Genomic DNA, 7394 nt, shown 5'->3' with positions numbered 1-7394 from the left:
TATCCATTGTACATAGCTTTTCTCAGTCAAACATTGTTGTGTTGAACTTTAATTTGATGTTTCAAACTCGTGGTTCTTTCCAAGTAAAAGCTCTGTCCCTGCTTACTTCTTCTTCAGTCAACATGTTGCAGTTGTGTCAAACCTCGGATAACTCAAAGTATTTATACTTTATATTATACATAGGCAGTGTATGAAATAAGCCAAAATCCCAACCAGACATTAGGGCTGGAAACTTGAAAATGTAACCAGCCCAAAATGGATTTACCGGTAACCAGACCAGACACCAGCAAGATATGGTGAATTTACTCACATGTATGGAACATCTGGCTTGCTGTAAATCTAGACCGTCCGTCAGAAATCTAGCCTGTCTCGGCCGGTCGGACAGGCCTTATTTCATACACTGACATAGTCACATAGGTTCCTTCAGTTTCAACACAACAGTGTTTGACTGTATCTGGATTAATGACATTTGGCAGCTGATTGTTGACATGTAATTCTACTTCAGCCTGAAAGACTTGCTGCAAGGTCACCTGGACAGGTCACTGCACAGTGATGAAGGTCTAGGAACCAGATCAAGCAGCATTGATCAGACCCTGACAGAGGAAGACATCGACTCACTCCCACCAGGCATCAAGGGCATGCACATTCCTAACACATGGCTGTTGCTGCTGCAGATCAGCGGGCGCAGGAAGGAGATGTAGCCGACACTGATCCCAGTGTCAATGGATAATGCAGTTGTACATGTATTGTACTTACAAGTCTAAATCTGTACAACCTCTCCTGAGCAGCATGTATTTCATAGCTGATGTCCATGGTGGGAATATGTGATGTTTTTAAATACTTTTTCAAAGAATTATTTGTTGATATTTGTATGAAGTTGATGATTAGTTTTTGAATTCTTCTTTATCAATCGTGAACCTTTAAACAGACAAACAGTTATTGGTTTAATTTACATGATATAGGTTTTCAGCATATACTCTTTGTTGTTATGATTGATGTATTATTTGACTACCTGGGCCCACTTGCACAGAGCAATCTTAGTTACAATCAATCTTAGGCCCCTACAATCAACTTTACAATCACCATACAATTGCCCTAATCCACTTGCACAAAGCCGATCTTAGCTCGATTGTAAGACCGCATGTATTTAAGATCGCGATCAAAGCTAAGATCGAACCCTTCAACGGTGGAGGTACGAATTTCTTAAACTCGACTCCCGTCTACAGTTTTTTGAAAGTGCGCATAGCATGCTTCGCAAATAAAAAGTGATACTGGTCCCAGCACACAATACATACCTCCCTCAATCGCACCTTGCAGAATTTTCATGAAAAGTCCCAGAAATCTTAGAAGGAACCGATTACGTGGACGATAGCATATATTTTCTCTACATTCTAACTGTCTTGATTTATGAACTGAGAATGTGATATTGCAACCACAGAAATACCTACCCATGTTTTATGAAAATACTGAAATACCTAAAAATACATGAATAAATTTGAATCTAGATTTAGTGACTTAATTATGGAACTTAAAATAACAAATATAAACGGTATTTCCTTTGATGATATAACACCTAAATGTATGATTTGCCAATGGTTGTCAATGAGACATTGTTTAAAACGCAGCTGTTGGTATGCGGGTTGGGGTGGTTGTAAAATCCTAAATATATCCGAGAATAAAATACAATAAAATAATGGCTACAGAAGTGTTGTAAAGAATGCTTTGCAGGGAAATACGTGCATTAAATAATATTTCAAGAGAGTAGTTATTAAATACGATTCACAGTATATTAATTATTTAACCCTATTGCTGATTAATATTTTTCTTAAAGTGAAATTCTTTTGAAACAGAAATTTTTAATACCCCATCATGTGTATATCCCTATTTGATGACTACTTGTATATATTTAAATTGCATAATCAAATTTAGATTTAAGGATGAGAAAGAAACTTGATTTTGCACGTTAACTTGTATCTAATTGTAGATTACTTTAATGATAAACTAAGACAAAATCACTCCATGACCGAAAAGAGATATCAGTATGTTGGGCATGAGAGACTGTACGGCAACGGCATATGCCAAGGGAAACCACTCCCATCTTTAGCGATAAAGTAAAATTATCTGCTCTTGAGTTAATGAAAAGGTCACGGCCATTGTTAACGTGACGCTGACACCATTCGCTATTACCCTTTCCTTGATTATCAAGAAGGTATATATATGTTGTTTCACACTTATTCCAACATTGAATCGGGTGGGAATAGTACTATGTGATATCGACTCGATAGTTATGTGTTTCACTACAGTAAATAACAATGTATCCGACGTTAAATCAGTTGTGCATTCTCCGTGTTGTTGAAATGTCGAGGTTGTAACCACACAGTTTCATGCAATATAAATGCAATCTCCAAACGTAAAGCTGATTATTTACGTGAAACAGACACTAATTTGAATGCCATTTCTAAAATGACTAAAATGATCTTAGCTCCTTACAATTGGTCCGGACCAATTGTAAGTTTCGATTGTAACTTACAATAATCTTAGCCTACAATTGCTTTGTGCAAGTAGATGGCGATTGTAACCGAAGCCTAAGATCGCGATCTTAAGGACTTACAATAATTGTAGCTCTAAGATCGTTCTGTGCAAGTGGGCCCTGTTGACCACTGAAATCTTAACATAGCTCTAAATGGGATACGTAACCCAGAGAGGCAGAACTTTTGAGTAACAACTTGTTAACCTAATTTAGAGAATATAGGCATTTGTTGTGTTGTGGCTTTGTAAATTGTGGTTCGATAAATGCACAGGGACTGTAAATCTATGCATGCATTGACTTGTACTCAGCATTATCACTGAAGGGGTACCTTGTAGGTTCAGTGTCAACACATTGACCAACAAGCATCAATAGGTCTGTTTATGTTTACAATGTGAGTTACAGTTGAAGAACATAGTTATTGCTATGTTATACTGATGGAGACGTTAATGAAACTAGAAACATAGACAACAACAATTAAAGTCACAAGGAGAGCAAGATTAAAGGTAATGGAAACTACTACCCTTAACACATGTCTGAATGCAACCAAGTCCATGCACCACAAGTGACAGTCAATGTGGGCATCAATGGTTAATCCCAGATGTAACTGAACTGCACTCTTCGAACTTGAAAATGTGACATTTTATCTGGTTCCCCCAATTGTGATAATGAGTACATATAATAGTATTTTCAGACTTATTTCTATGATTGGCTGTGTACATGGATTTGAAACTGATTTACATGATATTTCATGCAGAGATTATTTTTGATTTGACAGTGTACTTTCATTGAATTTGAAACATGTTTTATGATATTTAAAAAATTATATATTTTGCTAGTTTTTACTGTTATGCTTTTGTATATTTTTCTCTTAAGGTTATATATATATTACATATCAACTAATTTTTCCTTATCCTGACTCATGCTTATTGCTTGTCTCCCTTTCCTTCCGAATGCTAGTGGAACACTTGAATCCCCTTTTGAAGCTCCCTTCAAAAAAGCGGACGTAAAATCACTTACCAGGAGTCACCTCCCTTCCCAGGTTTTGGCGGGAAACGGCGCCACCTGTCTCCCATGCTCTTCACTCTCTCCTGATTCGCCCGAGTGGGCGGTTGTGAGAGCACCTGGTCCCCTATACGGCTTTATATCCTTTTATTATTTAGGCTTTTCTTCTAAATTAGCTGTATAAGGCTTTAGTTAACATTTACCTACAATATTCTACGGAATTAATTCTCAAATTTCTCCGTTTTTGTCACGTTTTTACGTGATTATTCACATTGTTTACAATTGATGAAATCTTGTTCTGGTTGTAGGTATCGTTTGTCTGCTGTTGATCCGCATAACCTATGTCCTAATTGCCAGCCTATATGTTTATCTGACACTCGTTGTCAGTTGTGTCTTCATCTGTCTGATATTGCATTTTATAAATATTCATATTATCTGTCTAGACGTGCAAAGAACAGGTCCAGACGAGAATTACACGACATGTCTAAACCGGCTAAGCTTGCAGAGGACCGGCAGTTGGTGTCTGCGCAGATACACCATTCCAGTGGTCTACCGGGTCGTCTCACGGAGGAGGTTGCCGCCATAGACAACGCTGGCTCGAGGAAGAGGTCATCTACATCTGAGACACCCTCTTCGCAGTCTAAGAAGACTAGGGCATCATCTTCCCAGAGGAAGAAGGCAGCTAAAACGAAGACTTCGGCGAAGTCTCCACACGGGGCAACGCAGAAGACGAGGACCTTTTCAGCCGAGATCGTCCCTCTGGATGAAGTAGATGTCTATGATGAGCTGCCCATCCTCATCCCTGAGATAACATCTAAGAAGATAACAAAGACGTCTTCTATAGTGACCACGCAGGACAACCTATCAACGCAGACGTTCGGCACGAAGGATCAACGCCCTTCGGAAGAAGCCTCATCCGTCTCAGATGCGTCGTCAGTACAACACACAACGCAGACCTTCAACCCGGGCACCTTTATGCAGCAGATATTGACCTGATGGAACAACGGTTCGCACGCCAGAGAGCTGCGACGAAGACGACGTCTGCGGCGAACCCGAGTGAAGGTCAACTGAGCAGCACACCAAGTCCGTTGGGAACCAACGTCCTGCAGAGCATACAGGAAGATTCCAGCACGACTACAGCGTCCGCACAAATACCTGGCAGCCATACCAACGTGGAATCCGCACCAACTACGTTCGGCGGAAGGACCAGACGTTCGCCGAACCCACGCAGATCACCATCGACGTCAGATACGGATGTTCGTCACGAACCTGCATGACTACAACGTCCGCACGAAGGTCTGGCAGTCCTACCAACGTAGAGCCTACACCAGTTTTGTCGGCGAACAAGACGTTCGCCGAACCCACGTAGATCGTCATCTACCTCAGATGCGAACATTCATCACGAACCTGCACGCAAGCATGACTACAATGTCCGCACGAAGGTCTGGCAGTCCTACCAACGTAGAGCCTACACCAGTTACGTTCAGCGAACACTCAAGGACAAGACGTTTGCCGAACCGACGCAGATTGTCATCTACCTCAGATGCGGACATTCGTCACGAACCTGCACGCAAGGGTTCGTTACCAAGGAGAAGAGAATCTACACCCGTGCGAAGGCACAGAGATTCGTCACAAGACTCCAACCCTCGACAGAGCTGTTCACCTACACGCAGGTTCGCCATGAAGCTCACCACGCAGGTCTCCATACAGATCACCACGCAGTTCACCACATAGATCTTCATACAGATCGCCTTACAGATCTCCAGACACTAGGAGACATCAATCCTCAGAGCATGATACTGCTAAATCGGAAGATGACGGCGGAATTATTATTATTTTTTCCAACTCTGAAATCAAGTCATGGATGGCCAACGGTTTGGAACTCGCATCACCCTCTAAGGAGGCCAATGAAGCACTCTCGTACTTGATGTTGAATGATGATATAGACACACTCACGATTCCACCTATCGACCCTGTCTCACAGTTAGACACAGTAACCAGACGAACCTTCTTCGGCCTAGCCAGGTCAAGAGCTATCAACGAGACCCTCATCTCGATCATGCAGATCTTCAGGCAGGTCTTCAGGCAGATCTTCAGACTGATCTCCAGAAAGGATTCAGGATCTGCAAAAAGATATATCTACATCAGAAGAGGGTAGCGGGATTAACTGCACAAAAACTCTCCTCGACGCTGAGAACCTACACATTCATGAAGGTTAAAGATGTTTCTTAAGAATCCAGGAGGGACTCATGTCCATATACAGATCATTCACCGACGGGCAGATCTTCAGGCAATCAAGTCGTTGCGGTTCAGAGCTAACGACTTGATAGATACTACCGGAGAATTTCAGCGCAGCCTTGGTAAGCCTATGAAGTTCCACAGTCAACATATCCCAGACGTCCAAGCCAGGGATTTCCCACTACTTCACACAGAACCCTTCATGAAGGCTCAAGAGAATAATGTGAACTGCAAGATCACCACCGCTTCCGTTGTAGATCTTACACTGAAGTTGCAACTCTACAAACACCTTTGTGTATTCAACACAAAGGGGGGTATTTTACGACGCTTCATTGAGACTGATGAATACAGTCTACAAGTAACAGCGTTAAGCAAGTATGGAATTTCAGCTGATCATCTGTATAAGATGACGACTGCATTATCTTCAGGAATGAAGGAACAGTCACAGCAGCCAGGGAGTCAGTCTACCTACATCTGTATTACGCGGCTAAATCTTTCGCGTGTTAACCATTCAGCCCTTTTTTCACGTGGTCACTCGTGTAACTTCGGGAGGTTACGGACAAGGCCGAGTGTTGATGAAGAAATCAACGACTGCACAAGATTCTACAAGGATCTTTTTCCTGCAAAACCGGTGACGTCACATCGCGGGAATCTGAAAGGAATCAAAATGCTGCATTTTGATTGGTCCATGAGAGACAACGCCCTGCGCAGAAGTCGGACATCGCTCACATGTCAGGAAGTTATCTACAGATTGTAAACAACATTTCAACATGGGAGCTGGGCTCCATTTACAGTCCGTTTACAGTCCAGTTAGCAGGGTACAGCGTGATTTGACCATCTTCACGGGATTTAGAGACCTTCCCTGTCAGCAGATTGAAGACTGTTTATCCGGCGAATTGCAGCAACATACGTTGACGAAATTTGTTCGCGGCAGCCAGTCTACTATATATAGACTTCACAACGATGGCAGTCCCAGATCCGGAGGTTGCGTCACTTCCTTTACGGTCATGGCAAGGATTCCACAGAATTACAAGGTCGTCTCAGAGGATCGTTGTGTCTAGATACAAGCCATCGTATCTCAAGAACTACTCTCTCCGTTACCACTACGAAGTTGGCAGAACCTACTCAGTCTTTTCACGTCAGCCCAAGACATGGCTCACAGAGGAAGACTACAACTGCGCCCTGTTTAGGTGCGTGACCGCCCGTTTCAGTAGTCTGGACTCCTTTGGACTACCGGACGGATTGAAACCATAAATTCTATGGTGGACTCGCAAGTCGAATATTTGCGGAGGAATCTACTTATCAGAGCGGAGTGCAACACTCATCTCTACGTACATGTATCACTTCAAGGCTGGGAAGCTCACCGCGACAACGAAGTGGCAGCAGGGAAATGGTCGAGTCAGGAGCAGTCTGCATATCAACATGCTTGAGATGAAAGCAGTAGGACCTTACTACGCTGGTCCAGCATACTAAGGAATGCACAACTGATGATCCACACGGACACAGTGGCATTCTACATCAACAAACAAGGATCAACAAGGTCCAGATATCTACTAGACCTCAGCTTTCATCTGTTCAGCATAATAGATGACTTGAACATCTACATAAGAGCATGCCACTTTCT

The sequence above is a fragment of the Haliotis rubra genome, unplaced genomic scaffold (genome assembly GCF_003918875.1).
Source record: "Haliotis rubra isolate DU_JTF1 unplaced genomic scaffold, ASM391887v1 Scf1336, whole genome shotgun sequence".
NCBI classification, from domain to species: domain Eukaryota; kingdom Metazoa; phylum Mollusca; class Gastropoda; order Lepetellida; family Haliotidae; genus Haliotis; species Haliotis rubra.
The sequence above is the reverse complement of the archived record's forward strand: the minus strand, read 5'-3'. Positions refer to the sequence as shown.